The 26,831-nt window shown below is 40.3% G+C and overlaps 1 protein-coding gene across 1 annotated transcript in view; it reads right to left on the bottom strand.

Annotated features, from left to right (window-relative positions):
• Positions 1-26,831, bottom strand: part of LOC122799665 — a 1,990,791-nt gene that overhangs the window by 169,863 nt on the left and 1,794,097 nt on the right. The gene's annotated exons all lie outside the window — the stretch shown is intronic.

The raw sequence follows: 26,831 nt of genomic DNA on the forward strand, positions 1-26,831 counted from the left end.
GGTAAATGTTTATAACTATTTTTTACAGATGAAACAGAGTACAAAGGATTAGATTAATCTAATCAATAACAAGAACACTCACCCATCTACATACTTAAAGGACAAAAACAGGATTATATTATTAAATGTTCAACTTCTCTGTCTTTTTTCTCCCTATTTGTTGTCGCTACTATGAATAAACAATAACCCAACATTTAAAATGTTTTAAATTGGCTGTTTCTCGCCACTAGAACAGTACCTTACTTTACTGTGGTGGTTTCACTTTCAAAAAACTTTTATCCTGCCCTAGCTGCAGTCTTCAATTCATTGATGTCATCAAGGTCACTGAATGCAGGTAGTTTTCTGGCCAGTTGCCTCCACAAACTGACAAAACCATGACTATCCTAAAAGCCCACCTATGCTGTGATATCACAGCTCCCTGGTCCTTCCCTACCCATACAGAACATAAAAGCTAAAACAAGGAAACAGTACTTGAGTCAAGTCTCCTGCTGTGAGCTGTCAATCACAGCAGGTAACATTTCAAATTACCCTTAGCACTTTGACAGCTAGGGAAGTTAAACGAGAAGGGGAATGGGAGATGAGTCAAAGAAGTACAATTCAGGCTTCACAAAAAATGCAGTTTAGCCATTCTAAAAAGATGCAGTAGTAAAAAGCACTTTAAAAGACTGTTCTGTGGCATTTCCACTGTTTGTGTTTTAAGTAGCCATTGAACAGTATGAAATGTTACTTAAAACTGATTGAAAGACAGCAGTACACGCATGTAAAATCAATGCAGTGATAGGAGCTTTAAGAAGAAATAGGCCTGCATGATATAACTTTTTACAGATGAGCACTGCATTTGGAATACCTAGAGGCAGACTAAACAATCAGAATTACTTCAAAATGCCAGACTCCATGTGGACAGACTCAGAAATTACATATAAAAATATTTAAAAACTTGTAAATAGTCTCAGTGGTGTTAAAATGTAGGAAACACCAAAACCATGATAAAATAAACATGTTTTTCGAGTCTGTGGGTGCAGTTCTCCTTTAACTGAATAAACTACTTGAAACTTCAACAAGGTGTCTTTATTTCTGCTACAGGGAGGTTATCAGAAAGACAGCCTCCTAGATCTGCTAGCTAAAGTGATTTTATCTGGACTAATTCTTTGTACTCTGTTTCTTGTGAGTCCTGTCACTCTCTGGCTCACAGATGGGATGACTAGATCTTTCTGGATTACCTCTGTTTTCTATTCCTTACAGATTGTGCTGTGACTCAGATTAATTATGAGGAAGTCTGTTGCAGCTGTTTTCTTAGCAGAGCATTCCTAATCTAACAGCGCACCAGTAAAAGTTAGTTTTGTCTTTTATGTCTCTGGATTTTTCAGAACTGAAATTGTGTCAAGCTGTACAAACAAAAAATCAATTCTAAGAGAAAGAAAAATAGGAAAACAAAAGTTTAAATACGGAAAAGTAATCTACAGATACTTTATATTTTAACTTGTTTATAAGTGCAGTGAAGGAGAGTAAATGCATTCTTGGCTGGGCAGTTCCCAGCTAAAATAATTAAAGTGAGGAGAGCCTCACCTTTGTGTGAGTGTGTGTGAGAGAAAGATATAGAGAGGCAGAGAGAAAGAGACAGAGGGAGACTAGTTATCACTGGGGCAGCTGGAAGCAACACAGTTTCCACTCTTTAAAAGGGCACTTGCTTTATGTATATGTTTTAGGTTTACAGATAAATGCAATTGTATTACTAGGGTTGATCCTGATCACGTTTCTTAGGTTCATAGGTTCATAGGTTTATACTAGGCTATCTGCCCTAAGGCATTTATAAGCCTAGCCCAAATTATTGTGGCTTACGCCACCCCTTATATGAAAAAATACTGTGCCCATTAGTTTGTTGTGCCTCTGTCCAGCAGTGACCCAGAGATGATTCCCGGGGTAAACCTACGATCTCCCATCCACAGGTCTAGATTTCTCTTGAACAGAGTCAGCGAGGTGCTCTGCCTCACATGGACCGGGATTTTATTCCACAGCATAGGGAGTCTCTGAGTGATAAATCTATCCCTCCAGCACGTCCTATTTATATCCGTGCTAAGGTTTAAGTCGCTTGCTCTAGTGGTTTTGGTGGATTTGGATTTTTTGAGGTGGAGCATGTCCATTAATTCCGGGTTGGACATGGCCTTGTATGTCAGGCACATGTCACCTCTGAGCAGATGGTATGCGACTGAATAGAGCTGGAGTTTCTTCAATCTGGCAGCATATGACAGATTTTGGAGTCCCTTTATCCTTTTGGTGAGGAACTTTTGGGGTCTCTCCAATTGCTGCAGATGTCGGGTGAGATACATCCCGAATGGGGCATTGTACTCGATCATTGGTCTGATAAGTGAAGAGTACAGGGAACAATGACCTCACTAGATATGGATGTGAATCCCTTCATGATCAGGTGGGCAATGTAGAAGGTCTTTCTAACCACTTTAGCAATGTGAGTGTCAAAAGAAAGGCCACTGTCAACCTGGGTCCCCAGGTCCCTGATAACCTCTTCTGTGCTTAGTGGATTGCCACCTATATGGTAGCTTGGGGTTACCTTGTTTTTCCCGAAGGGTATGACTATACATTTTTGGTGTTTAACTTCAGGCCATGGCTCTGGCACCAGCTATCTGTTTCCGTGAGTCCCTTCTGAAGGATATCAGTGTCCGATGCACTTTCCACTATGGCGCCCAGTTTGCAGTCATCTGCAAACTTTGTCAGCCAAAGTCCTCCCATGTTGGCCTGTACTTCTGAGAAGTAGATGCCAAACAATAGGGGCCAAGGACCGAGCCCTGTGGGACACCACTTGTGACCGGCTTGGAGTCTGACACAGCGCCAGCAACTCTAACCCTGTGGGTTCTGTCCTTAAGCCAGTTTGCAACCCATCTTGTGACATATGGGTTTACATTTAAGCTGGTAAGTTTTTCTACAATACCGAGTGGGGTATTGTGTCGAAAGCCTTTGCAAGGTCAAGGTAGGCTGTATGGACTGCCTTTCCTCATCAATGGCCTTGGTGACTATTTCAAGAAGTCGACCAAGTTCAAAAGGCATGATCTTCCCTTGACAAAGCCAAACTGGGTCGGGTCCAATGTCTGCAAGTCCCCTATATCTTTGTTTATGAGCTCCATTATGATCCTCTCCATAGCTTTGCAGACTAGACTTGTTAAGCTTATGGGCGGTAATTACCAGGGTCCGTAGAGGCGCCACCTTTGTGGAGTGGGACCACAGTTGCCGTACGCCACTCCTTGGGCACGTATCCTGTGGTAAGGCTGAGATTAAACAGCTGCCTTATGTGCGGGTTTAATTCCTCATTTAGCTCGTGTAGCACACAGCCGGGGACACCATCCGGTCCCATTGATGCTGTGTTTTTAGCTTTAGAGAGAGCAGCTTTCACCTGCGCATTTGAGATGTCCGGGAGGCTACACTCGGCTGGGATAGTTATCTCTCCTTTATCTACAGCAAAATTATTCACCTAAGTGGGATATATTAGAAGGTAAAGGTGCTAAAACAGATACTGATCAATACGACACAATAGGATACATTTAATGACTGGTACAGATAAGACTTTTAGGAAGGAAACAGAAATCAGGGCTGAGAGTGTTAAATGATACTAACAAAATTCTGGTAAAGCAGATTAAAGACCTGAAGAAGGCAGTATGGAAATGCAAAATATGACATATTTGCCTAGTCCTGAGGGCAGAGGCGGCGGAAGCTGTTGAAGATTGGGGGAGGGGGTGACAGGGGCACTTAGTGATCTAAAAAGGGCAATTTTTTAAAGCTATTCACTACCACAAAATAGGTTCACTTGGAGAACATTTTAAGCTTAGCCAATTTCCATTTTGGTGCTTGAATTAACATTTCCTGATTGGTCTTACCTATCCCATGGCTGATAATTGCATATTAGCCCTAGTGAGAATAAATGTGATCATACTATAGATAATTTGAGGGGACCCATGTAAGGGATGCAGCATTTAGGAACTGCCTCTATCCATTAGTGGCACAAGGGGCAATCCTGGAATACATTTTCTATTACCAATCCTTAGATCCAAGTTGCATTTGAATATGGACAGGGATGAGCTTTGTTTTACTTGAATGGAGAGTATGTTCTGGATATATATCCATCTCTCCACAACATTCAGTTTAGATACCTGGACTGAGTATTTCTGATGCCCTTTGACTTGTGGATGTTCAGTAGGTGCATTTGTATTAGGTCAGAGGATGCTTTGTATGCCAGACATGTCATCTCTAAGCACTCTGTAAGATACTGAGTAGTATAGTGATACATCTTTGAGGTGGTCCATGCAAGACCTATTGTTTAGGACTCGTATCTTTTTAGTAAGGTAGTTCTGTGGGTATTCCAATTATTGCATGGATCTGGACAGATACATGCCAAAGTGAGCACTATACAAAATGATTGACCTAATGAGGGCTTTGTAAAGGGGGACAATAACATCTCTAGATCTAATCACAGTCAATTTGTTTATAAGTTGTGCAATATAGAAAGACTTTCTTATGATTCTGAGCACATGTTGGTCAAAAGTTAGTTCACTGTACACACAACTTCCCAAATGCCAAACAACTGGGTCAGTTCTCAGAAGGCATTGTCAATTTGGCAGTAGATGACTTCCCAAAGGATACGATAATGTATTTCTTGGAGTTTACTTCAAGTTATGATTCTGGCACCAGTTATTGTTTGGTACAAGCCTTCCTGCATGATGGTTAAGTCATTTGGGGATTCAGTAACTGCTCCTAGCTTGCAGTCATCTCAAACTTAGTTGGCCAAAGCCCTTTGGTATTTCCTTTTACGTTTGAGATGTATATGCCAAACAGAAAATGTCTCAGCACCGAACCCTGGGGGACTCCATTGGTGACTGGTCTCTTACCCTGTTTTGATCTTCTGCATCCTGTGAGCAAGCATACGTGTACACATTCTTTGATTCATCTTCCTGATTATATTAATCTGATTGTATTAAATTATATTCCTTGTATAATACAGCACCACTTGTTAGAATGTGTTTTAAATTTGTAGTTTGAAACAGTCATCTAGTAAGCAATGAAACAAATATATGAACCAATAATGACAAAATTACCCATTTCAGAAAATTTTAACCATAAAAGGCCACTCATACTTCTGTCATTACAATACACCAATATTGGTAAATATGCAAAATCTCTGCAGAAGTCATCTAAATAATTCCACATTAAAGGGATCTGTAACTAATGAAGCGGTTGCTGCTATCAAACAACATTATAATTCATTGTTTCATCTACAAATAAAGTGCCTGTTGCCCTTGAAGAATAAATTGCCTATGCTACATTAAAAAAACGATAAGCTAGTAATTTTGCAATGGGGAATGGATGGCAAACTGATAACGGGTTCATAGTTACTAGGTAACTCCTCCAAAGGAAGACATTCATAGGATTGCAGCATCCATTCCCATTAAAGTACAACACAGTACATTATCAGTGATCCATCTGCATACTGTGGGAGTAGTACCCACAGCCTTCTGCATCAAAAGCAAGTATACTACCTGTTGCTCTACTAACAATGCAAACAACTTAGCATAAGTAGCACTAAAATGCTCTTCCACTGAAGCTCTCTGTTCCGTGTAAACTCCACTTCTCCACTTAACAATCAACTAAACCTCTCAACTTCACAGCACAAGAAGTCTGGAAAAAGCCAAAATTTATTTGGGGGGGGGGGGGGCAAAGGCCCAAAACCAGGGACACATTTTAAATATTGCTTGTATATTCTCAGAAAGTCGCTAAAATAAAGTGTTTTGTGTTACCATGTGTTTCCTGAAAGATAGGAAGACTGAAACTTAAAGAGCTATCATTATTTAGTGAATTCAGTTCTCACTGATTTGCCAGAAAAACACAAATTATAAGAGGAACAGACCAAAAGTATGAGCCGAATATTCTGTGAAAATCTTTACAGTGGAGAGTTATGGACTCAACTCCCTGAATCACAGGTAGTGGTATGGGTAGAGAATTCAGGCTCTTGTTTGGGCCTGAGTAACACTAGCCACCAGGTATACCTAACTGGGGCAGTTTACGCACACGCACACACACACACACGCACACACACGCACACACACACACACACACACACACACACACACACACACACACACACACACACACACACACACACTGGAGCAGCATAACTCATGCAACTAAAAGAACAAAACTCTCCCTACTGGCATGACTCTGGTTCTGGCAGCACCAATGGAACAGTAGCAGCATAACTCCTGTAACACAGAGCAATAAGAGAACAAGAACAGCTAGTTTAATTAGTTTAACTTCCACTTCATTAATTTTTCCTGTCGGGTCTTGCAGCTGTAAAAGTGTGTGTGGGGGAGTCCCCCCTCTCCCTGGCTCTATGGTTCCAGCACACGTGTACGATTCAAATTATCAAAGCAAGAAGACTGTACAAAGAATACATTTAATGTTACAAAGCTGTTAAGAGTGTTATTTTGTCTGGGAAACAGTCCATTCATCCATCCTCAAACATTTTCCCATTTTGCACATGGGGTTGGGGTGTCACTTCAGCAGTGACAATCATCTCGAACCAAGGTTTACACTGTCATGTGGCTAACCCTTCAGTGGTAGTTCATTCATACCAATCACTAGTACACACACTCTCACCTATGGCCAGTTTAGTGTTCAATCTACCTACTGCATGTCTTTGGAATGTGGGAGGAAACAAGAGCATCCAGAGGAAGCCCATGTGACTGCAGGGAGGACATGCAAACACCACACAGAAGCCAACCCAGCCAAGAATCTGGGACCTAAATAACACAAACTGTGCATACTAAGTATAATAACTCCTTCCACTTCCAGAAGGATTATAGGATACCTTACCTCTAAAAATACAAGTTAAAAAAAAGACAGAGCAGCAAAATGAAGCAAAACACAAGAACAGTTTATTCTGAGATGACATAATGGTGCGGGGAAAAAACTTCAAACAAGCAATCTGGTAGAAGATTAAAACTAGCTGCAAATTATTTTCTGTAGTCCAGGGTTTGAGTCATGCAGCCTTCATTTATCTAATGAATGACTTTGAGTAAGTCACTTTACCAGATAATGTTCCCACTACGAGTACAAAAAAGATCCATATTGATCACTGCTCTATCCTAGTTCACAAATACAACTATATAAGCAAACAAATAAAACATTCATCTAGACTAAGAAATCACCCAAATATTATTAATGGAATTTTATTAGCTATGTCTGAAAGGTGATAAACAAGTAACTTTCATATTACTTCCTAGCTGGCAGATTTCAAGGTGCAAACACTGTATATATTTAGTGGACTCTTGACAGGGTTCCACCCACACAAACTCACTGAAAAGGTACTGGTGCTCTGGACTAAAAATTCTACAGAAGGATGTTCTTCTCACATTCAGCAGCAGCAGCATGGAAAGAAGTCCACCAAGTACCTTAATATAAACAGGTAGATGAAAATTATAAAATACATTTTAGCATCTGATTCAGCAGGTCTGGTTCTGGGTGAGAAAGGTAAGACAACTGATGGTACAGTTTTACTTATATGATTACCTTAACTATCAAAATAAGACACAGAATTTCTTAGGCTTAGAAACAAAATAATGAGCCCCTTACCCACAAGAAAACCATTTCACAAACAGACAGTGTAACATCTTCTCCCCTCCACCCCTCAGCACTTTCATTCAGTCCTCAAACCTGTCACTTCCTCGTCAGGTCATATGAGCAGAATGATGCAGCACTATAAATAACACCCATGACATCAGTCTCTGCAAGGACAGAGTTCTAGTCAGAGACATCAGTAACAATAAATGTAAAACACGCATTAATAGCTGTCCTCTCACTCCTTCACCCAAACTATTCTACATCACAAACTCACAATTATTTGTGCCTGTTGGTTGTTTGTTCCAGTGCCTAATAAACATGGCCTCATAAGCTTGTCCTTTAGTAAAAAGATAACCCTGAGCAAAATATTGTAGCACATCCAATCAATTTTAAACAGACACAGACAGGCATACACATAGATATAGATAGGTTTTAAAGACAAAATAGATGTAGATATGAGAAAAAAATCTAATAGTCTGTGTGTGTTTTTTCACAAGACATGGGTCACCTGTTAGAATATGATTTATGAGCCAGAGTCCAAAAACTCTAATTTTCCAAAGAAATCAAAAGCCAGAGTGAACAGCCAAGGCTTTTGTCTTCTGTGAGAGGCTATGTCTCACATCCACTAATAAGTGAACATCAATATTGTCTCACCTCAGAACAAAAATGTAGCTTGTTCAGCAATCTTAGAATGATCGGTCTTTCATTCACTGATATTCACTCAAATGGAGGCTGAAGAAATAGTGTGTCCCACCTGACTTTCTACACCACACTGCATGACTAAAACTTGTGAAGAAATTAATACAAAATTGTTATAAAAGCATAAATGTAGTCACAGATATTGCAGTGAAACTGATAACTGATGTAACAATACAGCAGGCATTAGCAGTGACCTGTCATGAGCTGTACAACTATTGCATATTTTCTGTTATTGTTTTTTGGAATACATTTAGACCTGTATTTTATAGGAAGAGTTAATTTGCAAACATTATCTACCTTTGGGGGGGGTGAAAACCTACTGAAGTAACTAAAGGTATTCACACTCACTGCTACAACTGTCCTCTCTGAGTCTACTTATCTATAAAGTGTATCAGGTTAGCTGACATCACTTAGGTCAGTACAGCCAGAATTTGGTCACTCAGCTGGGAATTTGTCACCTTCTTATCAGTTTTTGGTTCACTCCCACCTTCTCTCATCAACCATCCAACCAGGGATTACCCTAGCTTTTCAGCTGCCTTGCTTCACCTTCATTCTCCTCTAATAAGTAAAGTATTTCTTTGTACTTGGCCCTCAAAACACAGGTCCTGCAGCTGTAAAAGTGTGTGTGGGGGGACACTCCCTCCCCCTTGCTCTATGTTTCCGGCGCCCATGCCTGAGGAGCATGAAAAAAATAAAATTGTCTAGAAAGCAGAACAGTCCTCTTCTGACCATAATTACATACATACCTCCATATAATGACAAAACAGTTCAAGATTCTCTGGATTCTTCACAGGATTCTTCAAATTCATTGCACAGGCCTCCATCTTTATAGTCAATTTTTTAGTCTCCAACTCCAACGTATGTAAGTAATTACAAAATGCAATCCCCTTTGGCACCAAACTAATTCATGTACCAGGACACAATCCAAAACTACAGGACGACAAAGGGATGATATATTGTAAACCCCACTTAAAATATTCCCTATGGCTGAAAGAACTACCATGTTAGTTCATCACCCGTGAACTCCTTCTGGCCTATCTAACATAACTAAGGACTCTCCTAACATTAGACAGGAATTGTTAAAATATAAAGAAGAATTAGCAACACAGTAAGATGTTACAATCCTAACTTATTAGATATTAAACAGTTGTTGTGAGTCATAACTCCATCTGTAATAAAGTAAAAGTTATACAAGGAGGCAAAAATGCCTGATGTGGCACTGAAGGGCACTGACATAGAAAATAAAATAAAAGCATTGATAGATGCTGTACCAAAAGTATGCCCTACTAACACTGATAGGTCAAAATACAAGACTGCAGACAAAATAAGGGACTATACCTGGGGATTAGAGTGACTTAAAACTGTTCTTGGGTGTTATTCATGTACAGTTTGTCCTTTTTTAATGCTACTGAAAATGTTGCAAATGTCTTTATGCATTAAACTGTACCAACTCACCCAGGCTCAGTTGAAAGGGATGTGCTTGAAGTAGTAGAAAAAGGAGTTAAACAAAATGCTGGAATATTCCATTCAGTGTTTAGATTATCAAGAGAAAAAGAAAAGGGAAACTGCAAAAATAATGGATTTAAAAATTAAAAGTTTGAAACTCTAGGGGAAGGAAAGGCATGGGTAGAGGCATTGGAAGTGGATTGGGGAGAGGTGCTTCAGCTACCCTCCCCCAAGGTGACGTATCAAGTTCAGAAAGTGGATGGCAATTACAGTCATGGAGACAATCTCCATCCCTTTTGGACAACCCTGTTTCAGATGTGGAGAGGGGAATGTCCTTTAAGGCAGTAACACAATCAAGACATTTGGCCTTCATGGTAGCCTGATTATATAGTATTATTTGTTTGCCCTCAACACCTCCCCAATTTGGACAGAGTCTTGAATCTCCATACTAACAATGCTCAAAGTAGTGAATCAAGAGTAAAACTAAACTGCTATTTGTCTATAAATTATAAAAGATTTTATGTAAACTTGAGTTTATGGCAAAAAAAATTCCTTTTTTAGTTGATATCAGGGCATCAAAATCAGTGTGGTTACATCTTCCACAAATACTTAAGAGTCTGCGGACCAAGGAAAAGCTGTGGGTGTGACTAGCCCAACACTCTGTTTATCTAGTTTCTGAATCAATACCTATTTTTCTTGGAAGCATTTATGAAAAGCATGCCCTTTTAGACAAATAATGCAAACTCGTTTGGAAAATATCTTGCACACCACATGGAGAGTGCTTAAACATCCCAACAGATGTGTAGGGAGAAGTTTTGTCTCAGACTGAAAAGAAGACATTAGGTAGTTTGTATAATATAGGCTTATCATTCAAATAAAGCAAGAGAATATAATCTGCAGAACCTGTTATGTTTAGGCTAGATCCTTCTAAACCTCTGCTTTGGGAGTGACGGTACCCATTAAAGCCTGAAGATGAATAAGGAATTTGATCCATTATTCGTACTCTAACTGAGCAAGAAATTACAGTTCCATTCAAAATACTCTGTAATACTTCTTATTAAGAAGTCATGAAGGGATGCTTATTGACTTGTGGATGAACAGAGGGCTGTAAACCATGGTGTACTTCCTACATTTCTAGTCATTCTGAATCCAGCTGCCATTCTTACTTGTACAGCTCTATGGGCTACTCACTTTTCATTAATTGTCTTACATTCAGCTTTCTCTTCTATTTGCATACACCCTGACAGTCAGTTTGGATCTTTTGATTCACTTCAACACTATCAGAAAGACAGTATTTACTTGTTAACAAAACTAGCAGGAAAAGACCCTTAAAGTATTCAAAGAAAAATTACAAAAATGGTCTCTTCAGGTTAAATACAATGGACACCTAATATGTCAGAGAAACAGATTAATGCTGTTTACCCATATTAAAGTAGTGGCAGAAGCACCATGAACAATACTGTTAGGACATCTTAGGCCTTCCTTAGGGATGGCTAGATACTGCCAATGATGGGTTTTGAGCTATACTGAAACTGCAAAACCTGATATTTATCTTTTAAAACAAGAAACCTTTGAAATGCTGCCCTGGGGAGAGGCCCACAAAATCCTTCTCATAATCTAAAATAAACTTTAGCAACATGCCCTGCATTTTGTTTACCAGATTAATAACAATCCATTTACCCTTTTCTGTCATGAAAGAAATGGCTTTAGAGAGGGAGTTCTACCACACAACACATACATAAGCATAAATCTCTAGCTTACTATAGCTCTGCATTAGATCCAGTAGTCAATGGACTGCTGCCATGTTTCACAGCAGTGGCTGCCACCACCATCTTAGTTAATTTGGCTGCTCCCTTAGTGCTTGTACCAATCCTTATTTGTAGCCTGTCTTCACTTAGAAATGAAAATGCAACCTCCACCAACTGTTTGGATAACGTTTGTATGGGCTCACGCTTATTGTTGACCCTTTCATTATGTTGACAATCATGTAGCAAAATATGACCCAAACAGTCCAAAGCAGCCCCAGGAATAAAATTAATTGATACATTAGTATGATCGGTTGCTTTGAATTTTAAACTGTGTATTTATGTGTGGTTGAAACTTGTAAGAAATGTCTGATGAAGCAATGATTATCATTGCGAAAACGCTTACTTTTCTGTATTAAAAGAGATTTTATTTTATTTTGCTGCGTCTTTAGTTATTCCAGCTACCTCCCACCAAGGGCAAGTTTATTTGGATCTGTTTTATGTTGATAATGATGTTATATTCTAAATTCTGCATCCTTATTAATGACAACTTGAACTGCATGATGGTATTATTGTCAGTAACCATTTGCCTTCTCCTAGGGAAGATCTGAAAGATTCACCTATGCCAAATTCAGAACTTTATCTTTTCAAGGAGAGTTCCTGCAACAGAAATTAACAAGGACAGCTGATAGCTGGAACTGCTGTTTAAACTGAAAATTCAATAACTTTGAATCAGCATAAGTCACTGAGCTTGTGTGATATTGCCATGGGATGGGTAGTTAACATTTATATTGATTCCTGATATGCCTTCAGGTCATTCATGACTTTGGGCAGCTTTGGATCAGGGGATTTTTGACATCCTCAGGGACAAATATGAAATGTTTTAAGTATGCTAATTCACACCTGAAGGCTTTATTGCTTTCTAGTAAAAATGTAGTGATCAAATCTCAGGCTCACCAGCAAAATTGTAAATACTGTTACTAGGGGCAATAATTTTGCAGATTGTGGGCAAACCAGCCTGTAAGCTCACAACCTACCCATACATATATAGAGTCTCTGTCAAAATATAATAATGTTTCTATTTTCTGTTTCAGTAAAAAAGTAACATTTTAAGATGAGGCATCAAAGAAGAAAAAAAAAAGTGGATTCAAGATGGATTTAAGAAAACACCAGGCTATCTGTGGAGACATCCAGACTGATAGAAGGTTGCTCCAAATAAAATCCTCCCTTATTTTGTAACAACGTACCATTTCCTTGTCGTCTAGTTAAGAATTCTTTATTCTAATTAATAACCAAAGACTGGTATAAACCTCTTCTTCCTGCTCTAATACTCCAGTTATGTCCAGCATTGTTCAATTTGATTAATGTATCTAGAGGTAATAAACACATTTTGCTGCTCCCTTGGGGCCTGTTTATTAAGATGCAACATACAGTTACTGAAGTTTCAAAAATTTACTGTTATTGTTTGCATGTTTAGTTCTCGTGATGATCCATGTGTTAAAGCAGATGTCATTACAATAGCTAAAAAGTTATTATGGAAGTTTATTCCCTGATTTGGAGTTCCATGTACATTACTGGCCAATATGTTAAAAAAATTGTGAAACATTAGATGTGAAAGTGCAACTGCACTGCCCTCATCATTCACAATCTTCTGATTTGGTCAAAAGAATACATAGAAAATTGAAAACTAGACTGGCAAAGTTTGCAGTGAAGCAAAGTGAGCAGATGCCCTGCCACTAGTCTTAATGTCAATATAAGGAATTTCGAATTCTACCAGAAATCTGAGTCTCCATGAGATCTTCATAGGGAGACCAATGAGGATGTCCCTAACCCCACTCAGCTCAGTTACAGAACTTACTCTAACTGATGATGTAGTACTTTCTTATTGCTTAAGACTTTACTATTTCACAGATTTTCTATAAGAAAAGTAAAGAGGCCTTCCAGACCTCCTGATTCTTATTACTATAACCTGAAGCCTGGGGACTGTGTCTACATTGTCACTTCAATAAAAATCCAGTTTCCATCCCCAGTGGAAGGGAACAGATCAAATTCTGCTCATGATGCAAAGTGCAGTTCGCTGTGCTGACCCTCTAGATAAAATACATAACTGGAAGACTTGTTGAGTAGTGACCTGCATTCTCCTATAATATAGATGGCTATGTATGGTACTTGCCTTACATCATTTTCTGTTTAGAGGAATGTAGCATTAGGGTACTGGATCAGCATATTGCACCTCCTTACCTTTTGGTAATTTAGACTGAATCTCAGGAAATGCAAAACTAATATGTTCTTGCAATTAGTATACACAGGCCCTGTAGTTCTTACTAATATGTAATTTACACTGTGCCATGGAGAATTTTATCTGTCTTTCTATGAGTTCCATTCAAAGGTTTAACATCTGAAGCTAATAGTTAACTGCAACAAGACATCACTTACGCTATTCAGAACTCCTATGAAAACTGTACCAACTCCTCACACATTGATACTATCTAAAAGGAAACCCATACAGTTAGTGAACAAAACTGACTATGACCTATTCAAATGAGCACTCAAATCTAACAGCACTTGGTAAACAAGTAATTAGAATAGTAGCAAATTCACTGGTATAACTGCTGTAGATGAAAGAAGAGTGAAGAGAGTGGAACGCTTGTCTCTAAACTTGAAGATTATTTACCAGCACAGTTGCAGTGTACTCTTCTTGGAATTCTAAATATTGGCCATCAATCTCAAACAAGATATGGTGCAACATATCACCACCCAGTTCTAGCGAACATCAGTATCTTACTCGAAGTCCAGCTGGCTGTCTATAATAGCAATGGTTTCCTAAAGACAGTCACACAATCATATTCCAGACTTTGCCAGAGAGTTCTTACCTACTCTCTAAAACAGCAACGGAACAAGCTCCCACAATATAAAGGCCTAAATTTAATATATCCACCATAGAAAGAGCATTTTTTAAAGTCATCCCAACTCCAGGCGTTTTGCAAGATCTAAGAAACATGGATAACGATATCCAATTTTGAGAAAAGATAACATTGTATTAAAATATGACTAGAAATGCATGCACCATGCAGACTATTATTAAGTGACTGCCCTAATCTATAAATAACTCATCTTAACTTAAACATGTAGTCAGATGATAGACCTTTTCTTGGATTTAAAAATGTAAATATGTATTTTATGCATTTCATTGGATGTGCAGAATTTTTACCAGTTTTTCTTTCTTAACATGGAGATGTTTGCTGTAATATGGAAGTGTTTATTCTTGTCATGCTTACTATTTCCTTGACAAGATCAATTAACTGCACTATGGAATGGAAATGTATTTGCATTTTAGCTGCTTGTTTGAAAAGGAAAGATATGCTCTGGGATTCAGTAAATTCCGTTTTGGCTTTGTGCAGAGCTTACATGGCGTTTACATGTGTGGCAGTGGTGCATGACAAGCAGCAGCATGCAATGCATATTCATGCCACACACCACATTTAAACTAAGTTTCGTGGCTGGCAACAGTGTTATCGGCCAGGAAACCATATAACTGAACACGGATCACACTCCTGTTTAAATCAGAGACCAATGACAGCCCAAGATTTTGCATGGAATGCCACAGTGATCACCAGGGCTTCACAGATAGCTCACAATCTCTTAATGCAAGACATCTGGACAAAGGCCAACATAATGGGGGAACAATGACCCAGAAGTAGGGACATATTTGACATATTTGCCCTATAGTAATGTGCTAGAATAACCAGGGGGATGTGTTAAAATCCATTGAATTAATGGACATGCTCCACCTCAGAAAATCCAAATCCATCAGAGCCACGAGAACAAGTGACTTAAACCTCAACACAGAAATAAATAGGACGTGCTGGAGGGACAGATTCATAACCCAGAGGCTCCCTGCACTCTGGAACAGAATCCCAGTCCATGTTAGGCAGAGCCCCTCACTGACTCTATTCAAGAGAAATCTCGACGAGTGGATGGGAGATCGTAGGTTTACCCCGGGGGTCATCTCTGTGTCACTACTAGACAGAGGCATAGTAAACTAAACCCTAAAAGGGCGTAGTATTCTCATCCTAAGGGGTGGTGTAAGCCACATACACTCTAGCTAGGCTTATAAATGCCTTAGGGCAGATAGCCTAGTATGAACCTATGTTCTGAAAGATTTGAAGTCTGAAACTTAATTGTGTATAATAACGAGTCATGTCAGTACTGAGATCCTCCCTGTGATATGGCATAAAACCACAAATTTGATAAGGGGCACATCTGGACATCTATGGAAATCTGGGCAGTTGAAAGGTATGAATGTTAAATATATGGTCCAAACACAGTACAGGACAGTGCATCTACAGTCCAGAGTATTGTCGATACCCCATTCCTGGCATTCTGTACTGAAGCTGTGTAAATGATCTCTAACAATACATGGAAAATAAACACTCAGGGGAAGTTTGTGTCTACTGAATAGGAACACACAGAAGAATTGTAGGAATGAACACAGGGAAAGAGGACAGGTAAAACAACCTAATGTACAACAAATGAGGGCATGTCAATGGAAGAGTCTTGTGACAGCAACACCAATCACATATCCATATAATACAGTAGGGACAGTACAATGATAATGTCTATTATGTGACTATCAAACAAGGTGACATAACAATGGGGAGGATGTCTATGTGAGATAAGCATCCTTACATGAATAATGCAGAGGACATCTATCAGGAATGTGACATACAATTGGGGTAAGGTGCATATTGTGAACCTGTACAAAATGATTTGCCTGAATATGGGCATAATCTCACCAGAGGTCTTCAGCAAGTGGGACACAGGTAAAGGCTTATGGATACCAATAAAAGATCCAACCACAATCATGGACAATATCACGATAATACCACCAGTAATCCCATGCCTCTGACAAAACATATCTGATTTAGAGTGATAAGAGATGATTCTGCACAAATACACATGTACAACTATTATGACACATCCACACTCTATGAGGGTAATCATACACAGTGTCCTGGCACTGTAACAACATCTGCTGGAGGTGTTAGGAGAGACATGGCTATACCGGTATGCAACATTATGAGCAACTGAGCAATACAGGCTAGTTGGCTGGTGTGCATGGCACACACACACACACACACATATATATATAATATAATATATATATATATATATATATATATATATATATATATATATATATATAAAACATATATATATATATAATATATATATACATATAATATATATATATATATAGAGAGAGAGAGAGTGCAATCCACTCTGTTATGAATGTTATCCATGCTATTAATGTTGTCAAACACCTATGTATGTACTGTGTGCATCACCAGAACAGGTTGCACACATGCATCTGGTGTAACAACTTGCTGGGTGTTCTGCACCATCAGACAGTCATGTTTATGCCACAAAAGCAATACCTAGGTATGGCCAATAAGCTGTGTGACAGCTCACTGTGACAAAGGTGGTACACTTCAGTAACGCATCAGTGGAAGATGAAGTTAAGTACATGAAGAAGGGTGCATTGTACTCAGTTACTGGTGTGATGAAGGTTGGGAACTATGAAGGTATTATGGCCTCTGATGTGGATGTCCTTCACATACTCAGTACTTGTGTTACATACAAGAGAGTAGTCAGCACTGTGACTACATGCTGGTAGATGTTCCACTTACCATCTACCCCAGTAAACAGGTCACATACTTACTGGTCTGATTATAGGGTATGATGTCCACATTATACTTGGGTTGTGTGTTTGTCTTCCTGACGTAATAGATTCTCTCATGTTTTCTTGTCATTGAAGGTGTTGTCATGGCTGTGGCAGCAAACTTTGGTATGTGTTGTTACTGTCTGTATTGTATTATATTAATATCACAGTTGCAGTCAATGATCACCCACAATCTGTAGTCCTTCAGGCAACTGTTTCGACTCAGGATGTGTATGCTATCTGTGATGGCCATAACTTAAATAATGGATAAGGGCCTAGCAGACAGACCTGATCACTAGACCTGAGATACAGGTCACTTCACACACTTCAACATAGTGAGATGCCATGTATGTAATACACTGATCTACCTACTTTGTGATATAGCTGTTTATGGCCACATCTGACAGTGCTGATTGAATACCTCAGTGTGGATTTGTGTCAAATGCCTTGGCCTGGTCAAGTTTCACAAAACGATAGTGTTGTTATCATGCATGCACTTGATGATCTCTTTGAGGACATCTATCAGATGTACTGGACATGATGTAGCATTAACTCACACAGCTCTGTTGCACACAGCTAGGATATTACTAGTTTCCATTTAGAAAAGGTCCTTAATGACATGTAGGTCTACCTCACAGCTGAGGAGAGTCAGGATATGTCTATACATGCATGCATCAGGTGGTGTCCCACCCAACTCAGATGGATGCATGTTGATGTACACCCTTCTACAGGAACATAGCCCATGTGGAGGGTGTGTTGAAGTGTGTAGTCAACCATATCAGGAAGGTGTATGTGCTTAGTTGTGCCATAGACAATCTGTGATGTTATCCCAGCCCATTGATACTGTGTGATAGGCCTGGATAAAGGTAAGCCAGTGCATACTGCCTATCTTGATCTGGCCAAGGGTTTTGACACAGTCCCCCATGCAGGTATCATTGAGAAACTTTCCAAGGTGGTGATTAACACTTATGTCACTAGATGGGTAACCAATTAGCTCACTGACAGAACACATTCTATGAAAGTTGATGAATCAACCTGTACCAGTAGAGCTGTCACCATTGGTGAACTCAGGGATCAGTGCTTGGCCCTTTATTGTTTGGAATCTATTTCTCGAAAGTTCAAGCTAAAGTATATGGCCTTTGGCTTACCAAGTTTGCTGTTTTTTGCATATTAGATGCAATCATTGGGTCCACCAATGATAACCTATTACAGAAGGAGCTAACACAGACAAATGACTGGTGACAAAGCCACACGATCTACAAATAAATGCAGAAACGTGTCTTTATTTTGTCCTTCTACAACATGGAATTCCATGCTAATTGTAGCATTGACAATAGTCCTGCTATGCTCTGAGCACTGGGAACATGTGTAGACAGCAATCTGAACTTCAACCACCAAATGTCTACACTGGTATTGAAAGCCTATATTGTGCACATTATAAGTCACATCATCATATTCAGATCTTAGGATTGTATGACAGCACTGTACTCGAACCTCATCAGAAGACTAATAGAGTACAATGCTCTCTTTTACATGTATATCACCAGACACATGCAGCAGCTGGAGAGACCACAAGGATTTCTCATCAAGAAAAACACAGGGCCTACAAATCATGCCATGGTGTATGTGGATAGACTGAAAGCCATGTTACTGTACTCTATCATACAGGATGAGGTGACTTCTGCCTGGTCTCCAGGCCAGTCTCTGACCCTGCCCTGGTGGGAATAGTACATATCCACACATCAGATATTGCTGATGACATCAGCATTGTCTGTTGAGGAGAATAAAGCAATAAAAGTGTCCTGCATGCTGGTGTAAAAGGCTCTCTGAAATGTCAATCAAGAGCACACACACACACACACACACACACACACACACACACAAACACACACACACACAAATTGACTGCAGTGAGAACAGAACCCCTACATATCTAAGTACACAAACTACAGTACTTTATGCTGTAAATTGTGGTAATTGAACCCACAATCTCTGACTACAGTCTAATATTGGATTCTTATAATTGGTTTGTGCTACAGAATAATGCATGTATACTTACTTTTACAGTTGGTGTATGCATGCTCAATTTGATATAACTCTATAAAATACCAAAAAACTATCTGTAACTTTTAAAGCTACAATAAAAATTCTCTTCTGCTACATACATACCACTTGCTTCCTTAATAGTTGAGAGTATAATTTTTCTCCTCTGTAGGTCATTAAAATGATGCATATATTGATCTCCAGTGGGTGGGATACCACTGGCACTGGATACACCCTGGACCAAAATATTGACATCTCAGACTTGTACTGGGATCCAGAATAGTTCCCATGCAGAAGCCTTTGGCTGTGGTGCTTTACTAGGATTCCAGTAAATATCGTGGAATCCTGGACACCCCACCTTTGTGTGTGTGTGTGTGTGTGTGTGTGTGTGTGTGTGTGTGTGTGCGTGTGTGCGTGTGTGTGTGTGTGTGTGTGTGTGTGTATACCTTCCCCACTAAGGCCAGTCATGTCTATCAGCAGAAGTACAGCAACGAAGACTGATGCTTTCCCGTCAATTTCAGTTATCCCATTTACTAGTAGTATGCAAATCTGAGGAACGTGTTTGCATGATATTAAGTGGAGAGCAGGAGTGCCAAGCAATGGGGAATTAAATAATTGCTATTGGATGGTTAATGTGACATTCGGCCTTAGTTTGAGGGGTGTCTACTGATGTAGCCTGGAAATATATATTGGAAATCAAAAGGTAACTGTTAGGTGAGGTAGGTTTGCAGACATGCACTGGGGACAAAGGTAATGACCTGACACATTTGCTTTTAACTTTATACACTGATAAAATTGAGTTTTACACTGTGGGATTCAAACCTAGGCATAAGGAACAAAACAGTTTCTTCCACAGCATTGAATTTCCATTTCTGCCACAGAAGAAGTGTTGCTCAGACATAGTCAGGAATCATACATAAATACAGATGACAGTATGTGCTGTTACACTTGTGTGTGTATAACTTGACAAGACTATTGGATATAGCTCCAGATGTGTATGTGTCTTAGGCAAACATGAAGCCCATGCAAGTCCAGATAGCTGAATTTTACTTATAGTACATAGTATACCCTCAGTCATACATCTGAAAACACAATAATGGGGTCTCATCCCTCATACATATAATTCATATCAGCTCCACAATCTATAGTGTTATAAGTGAGAGTGAATATAATGGGAAGTGGAACAACAGTAAAAGTGTATAGAATATCCTGTATTAGAACCCAGGACCATGTATAGGGTAGTCCTACACTTAAACCCTTTTCCACAAGAATGTTGAAATAAGACTTGTCTATTTTTCAGTTGATTGTTACAAACTGTCACAACAGTAAGAAAAAAGGTTACACACCCTGTACTAGAGCCCAGGAACATCTGTACTCCAGCCCTACACTTACACCTAATGCCACAGGACTAGTTACCTAACATTCCCTAATTTATTAATCATTCTTAGGGTCCCTGTGTTAACCGCCATGCAACAACACTTAGTGGGTTTGCACAGTGCCCAACAGAATTAGCTGAATGTATCTGGTTTCTATTTTTGGCTGCCTGGGTCTTGTCTGCAGGTGTTCTGTCTGCTTCCTGGGTGGTCTAGATGTCAAGTGTGCACACTGCCACACTTTGCACAAACAAGATAAACACAGCCAAACCTGATATTCATTTCCTCCTTTTCCTGTGACTGAGCTAAGCGCCGCATTGCGCAAACACTGCCCTCCCCTTAATGAGCTACTGAGCAGAAATGTATCAAATGTTTTGTTTCAGATTTTCAGTATGGTTGTTTTTTTCTGCAATATTCATAGGTTCAGAGGTTCATAGGTTCATACTAGGCTATCTGCCCTGGGGCAATTATAAGCCTAGCCCGATTCTGTATGGCTTACGCCACCCCTTGATTTGAGTATACTGTGCCCTTTTTAAGGTTTAGTTTACTGTGCCTCTGTCTAATAGTGACACAGGAGTAATCCCTGGGACAAACCTACGATCCCCCATCCACTTATCGAGATTCTTCTTGAAGAGATTCAGTGAGGTGCTCTGCCTCACATGAACTGGAATTCTATTCCAGAGCGAAGGGAGCCTCTGGGTTATGAACCTGTCCCTCCAGCAAGTTCTATTTATTTCTGTGCTGAGGTTCAAGTCCCTTGAGTGTGTGGCTCTAAGGGACTTAGATTTACTGAGATGGAGCATGTCCATTAATTCTGGATTTGACATAGCTTTGCATGTCAGGCATAGATCGCCTCGAAGTAGGCGGTATGCAACTGAGTAGAGCTGGAGTTTTTTTAACCGAGCAGCATATGTCATCTGTTTGAGACCCTTGATCCTCTTGGTGAGATACTTTTGGGGTCTTTCTAATTGCTGCAGGTGTCGGGTAAGGTACATCCCAAAAGGAGCATTGTATTCTATGATGGGCCTGATGAGGGATGAATAAAGGGGCACGATTACCTCTCTTGATCTAGATGTGAAACCCTTCGTGATGAGGTGGGCTATGTAGAAGGTCTTTCTAACCACTTTGGCAATGTGGTTTTCAAAGGAGAGATTGCTATCAACTTGGGTCCCCAGGTCCCTAATAACTTTCTCTGTACTTAATGGGTTTCCGCCTATGTGGTAATTTGTGGGCACATTGTTTTTGCCAAAGGGTATGATTATACATTTTTTGGCATTTAGCTTTAAACCATGGCGCTGGCACCAGTTATCTGTCTCTGTGAGACCTTTTTGAAGGATGTTTGTGTCAGCTGGAGAGTTGATTATGGCGCCCAGTTTGCAGTCGTCTGCGAACTTGGTGAGCCATAGTCCTCCCACATTTGCCTGTACCTCGGAAAAGTATATACCGAACAAGAGTGGTCCCAGGACAGAACCCTGTGGGACACCACTTGTGACCAATTTCGAGTCTGACATGGCTCCAGCAACTCTCACTCTGTGGGTTCTGTCTTTGAGCCAGTTTGTGACCCATCTTGTGACATAGGGGTTTATATTTAAGCTGGATAGCTTATCTATGATGCCCGAGTGGGGTATTGTGTCAAATGCCTTTGCAAGGTCCAGATAAGCTGTGTGGACTACCTTCCCTTCATCTATGGCTTTGGTGACTGTTTAAAAGAAGTCAACCAGGTTCAAAAGGCAGGATCTGCCCTTGACAAAGCCGAACTGGGTAGGATCTAGTGTCTGTAGGTCCCCAATGTCTTTGTTTATGAGCTCCATGATGATCCTTTCCATAGCCTTGCAGACTAAGCTAGTCAGGCTTATGGGGCGATAGTTTCCAGGGTACGTAGAGGCTCCACCTTTGTGGAGTGGGACCACTGTTGCTGTACGCCATTCTGTGGGCACATATCCTGTAGTGAGGCTGAGATTGTATAGCTGTTTTATTTGAGGGATTAGTTCCCCTTGTAGTTCATGTAGGACGCAACCTGGGACGCCATCTGGTCCCATGGAAGCAGTGTTTTTTGCTTTGGAGAGGGCAGCCTTCACCTGAGTATCTGAGATGTTTGGGAGGCAGCCCTCTGCCGGGATAGATACTTGCTCTTTTGGGGGAGAGGGGGTGGAGAAGTTTGCACTGAACCTGTCTGCCAGGATATTGGCGATGTCTGTGGGTGCAGTGTATTTTTTGTCGTTTAGAAACAACCCAGAACAAGTCTGGGAGTTGCATCCCAGGTTTCTAACATAACTGAAAAAGCCTTATGATTGTCTTTGGTGTCCTGTGCAATTTTTCTCTCGAAGCTGGCCTTGGAGGATTTTATGAGGGATCGTAATTTTTTGCTAGTACTGATCAGAGATGCCTTCCCTATTAGGGATTTTGCTCTATCATGTAGTAGCTTCCTCCTTCTGTTGTACAGTTTATTTATGGCAGGGGTCCACCAGACTGGACGCCTGCCTTTGGATGATTGGGTCTTGGTTTTGTTTGGGATAGCATGATCCATGCATTCCTGGAGATGTCCGTAGAATGCATTTATATAGGATTCTGCAGTTTAGGCTGTAGTTTCCACTGGCCCTGGGGTCTTGAAGGATTCCACTTCGGTTTTGAGAAGTGAGAAGTTCGCTTTTGAGAAGTCTTTCACTATGGTTTTCTGGGCTGGGGGTGGGGTCGGGATGTGGACATCCAGTGAAATTAATTTATGGTCTGATCTTACCAATGAGGGATATACTTCTGGTGTGGAGCATAGAGTCCCCATGTTGGTAATGATCAGGTCTAGTATGCTGTCCCCTCTTGTGGGAGTGGTGACTAGTTGTTCCATAGCATTTGAGTTTATAATTTCCAGGAATCTTTGGGCTAGACTGACAATAGGGCTAAATCTATGTCTAACCTACTGACATACGTGTGGAAGCATTGTGGGGGTAAAGCAGTTAAAAACTCTTTCAATCTCAAAATAAAAGGTCTGGCAGAGGTTTAACTCCACTCTTATAACTTTGTAAAGAATATTTGCAGATCAGTTTAAGTGTGTGTGGGTCAAATATCTCCTTCATCTGCTCTTTGCATTCAGGATGTTGCCTCAGGAATCCAGAAGTTTTACACCATTTGAGCTACTATATGGTCACCAGGACAGGAGCACAGTAGACTTCATATTTACTGAGTGGGTAGGTGAAGCTGATTTCCATGAATAGTCTGTTGTGGAGAATGTATGAAATTTTAAAACTTAGGGAGCTCCTGGGATTGGCACAAGTGTGCCTAGGTCAAGCACAATAGCAACATGAGGTTTGTTATGACAGGAAACTGACAACAGCATATTGTTGGACAAATGGTGATAGTGATTGTTGTTACTCAGCAAAATAAGCATCAGGCAGCGAAGGAGGGACCTTTCACTGATGTATGGAAAGTAAGAGATGTTAACTATGTGGTAGAGATGCCAGGCAGAAGGTAGAAAAACAAATCTTAACATGCTGACATAATCAAGCCCTACCATGACAGAAAGTCATTCATTCTTCATATTTGGAGATGGTTACAAAAGGAAATAGAGAAGGATCTTGTAGTAGAACTTCTCAGTGAAACAGTCTGATACTTCAGTGAATTAGGAAGTGATGTTAGAGCAGTTATTTCCTACCCGTGTTCAGGAAATCCAAACAGTACTTTGAGATTGTGGAGGCAATTTCAATGTTAAACCAGAGTGCACCCAACTGGTGGAGCACCATTTAGACACAGTGTACCAGTGGTCTGTTCAAAGGATAGAGCTAACCACTAAGATGAGAATATATCAGATGGAGATGGCATAGGGGTTTATTCTGATAGGAAAATTGTATAAGGTTTTGAAAAAAAAAGAATTCTGTGATTTAACTATGGAAATATACTTTAGATGTGTTTTTCTTGGATCTAAAAATGCTAGTAGTTGTACATTTTGGGTATGTGCCAATTTCCTTAACAGAAGTATATTGCAAGTCATAATACTGAATGCAAAATCTTGAACTATCAAAATGTCGAAGCTTTTAACATCAAGCAAGCCATGCTGCTCCTTCTTTCCGCTCCTAACCTGGTTCCTCCAGTGCTAGGGCCACTAGTTAAACCCCAGTCACCCAGTATGTAGTCAGGAATCTGCCCCCTGTGCTCCCCATGTCATGGAACAAGGCAGCAAGCCTTTGTCAGGTATTACCTGTCAAAGTGGAACTCATGTCAGCAAAGCAAGAAAAATCTAGGAGTTTTGATCACACTTGGAATGGTGTAAGGCATCTGTGGGAGGAGGGCACTAGCTATCAGAATTCTGGGGTGCATTTTCAAAAGGACAGCCCCCAGATTCAACATTAGTTGTGCTTCCATTATACTCAACTCTGGTCAGGCCATACCTTGATCACTGTATGCAGTTCCTTAGGCTATACAAAACAGGAATATCAAGATACTGCAAATAGTGTAGAGGAAATCCAGCAGAATGTTCATGGTATACAGAGGGGTGGGTATGTCCAGAGACTACAAGAGCTAGATCTTCTTTCATATGAGACCAGAACAGACAGGGAACATGAAATGGGTGCACAAGATCATGTCATATAGATGTCACCAGGTTTTCCTAAACAAGAAGGACAGACAGTGGAAAAAGGGGCAGTGACAGCAGACTGTAGAGACCAATTAGTCCTCTGGATTGTGAAATCACTTCTTCATACAGAGAGTTATGGAACTATGTAATGGATATTAGAATGGATGGTGGAAAGGGAATCCCTGAAAGCATTCAAAAGAGTACAAACAGATGGTAAAGAAGGGATGGAAAACAGGAAAAGAGGAGCAGCAGAAGGTAAATGCATTTAAAGGGTAGACTAGATAGGATTATTGCATGTTGTCATCAAGCAAGAGTAATGCAAATGTACATTAGCATCACTTCATCAGACTGTATGATTCTGTAGATCACTTCCTGGTTGGGCATCTTCTGTGCAGAGTTCCCAGGTGCTTTGGTTTCCGCCCACATCGAAAACATATGCCGTATGTGTATCAATGATTCTCCAATATGTACTGTGTGTGTGTATGTGCACATGTGTGTATGTGTATACCCTGGAGTTGTCTGGCAGCTTTTTTTTTGGTCTCTACTGGTCTTCCCCAATGCCTTTCCCTTCTGTTCATCAATCAGGTCTTTCATTCTTTTCAGGGGCAGTATCTAGGTATCTCTGGCTGGATAGGTGACTGACAGCCCACTGTTCCATCCAGGGGGAACTTACAGTTCCATGCATTCTATAGAAGGTGTAAGTCAGGATTTAGTGAGTGGGACAGATTCTGGTCTTCTAGTGGTTCCTGCCCTATCTCACTTATCCCCTTCTCAATAGATATCTTGCAGACTCACAATAGCTATGTGGTAGGAGAGAGAAACATGTTGCACCATGTTTCCACCTCAACTCAGCAGCACTCACACTGCTTTAAACAGCAAAAGCCAGCATCTTTCATTACCCATCATCCACCATAGACATTGCTGATGTTCCCTACAGGATGGACAAGATGGCATTGGTGGCTCAAGCCCGTCCTCTCCAACAGCCTCCAACATCTGTGCCACTAGCTGAACAGGGTCATATGGGCTGTAGCCAGGGCTTCACCTCTGTGTGTCATAGGGCCTATCAATTGTCTGGCAACTTATTTGAATTAGTTTTAATGCTTTCACTCACTGAGTACCACAACAGGCTCTGTGTTATCCACAACCCTGAATTTAATAAAAAAAAAATATATAGTTATGTGCTCACCATAATATTCGACTTGTGTTGCCCATTTTCATTTTTTCCTCACATATGGGTTTGTATCTGATTCCTTGGATATGACTTGGCCATTGCAATAGCTCTTGGCAACCAAAAAGCTCCCGACCTCCCTACCCTACCCAAAATGCCTATCTTCCAATCACCTCAGATCTTATTTGCTGATCATCATCTTCTTTCGGCTGTTCCCATTAGGGGTCGCCATAGTGGATCACCTGTTTCCAATTCTTCCTGTCCTCACCTGCATGTCCTCTCTCACCACATCCATAAACCTTATCTTAGGCCTTCCTTTTTTCCTGTTACCTGGTAGCTTCATCCTTAGCATCTTTTTCCCAATATACTCAGCATCCCTCCTCAGCACATGTCCAAACCAACGTAATCTTGCCTCTATGGCTTTGTCTCCAAACCTACCAACCTGGGCTGA

This window comes from Protopterus annectens, chromosome 1.part0 (assembly GCF_019279795.1).
Source record: "Protopterus annectens isolate FY-2018-M chromosome 1.part0, PAN1.0, whole genome shotgun sequence".
In the NCBI taxonomy this organism is placed as follows: Eukaryota; Metazoa; Chordata; order Ceratodontiformes; family Protopteridae; genus Protopterus; species Protopterus annectens.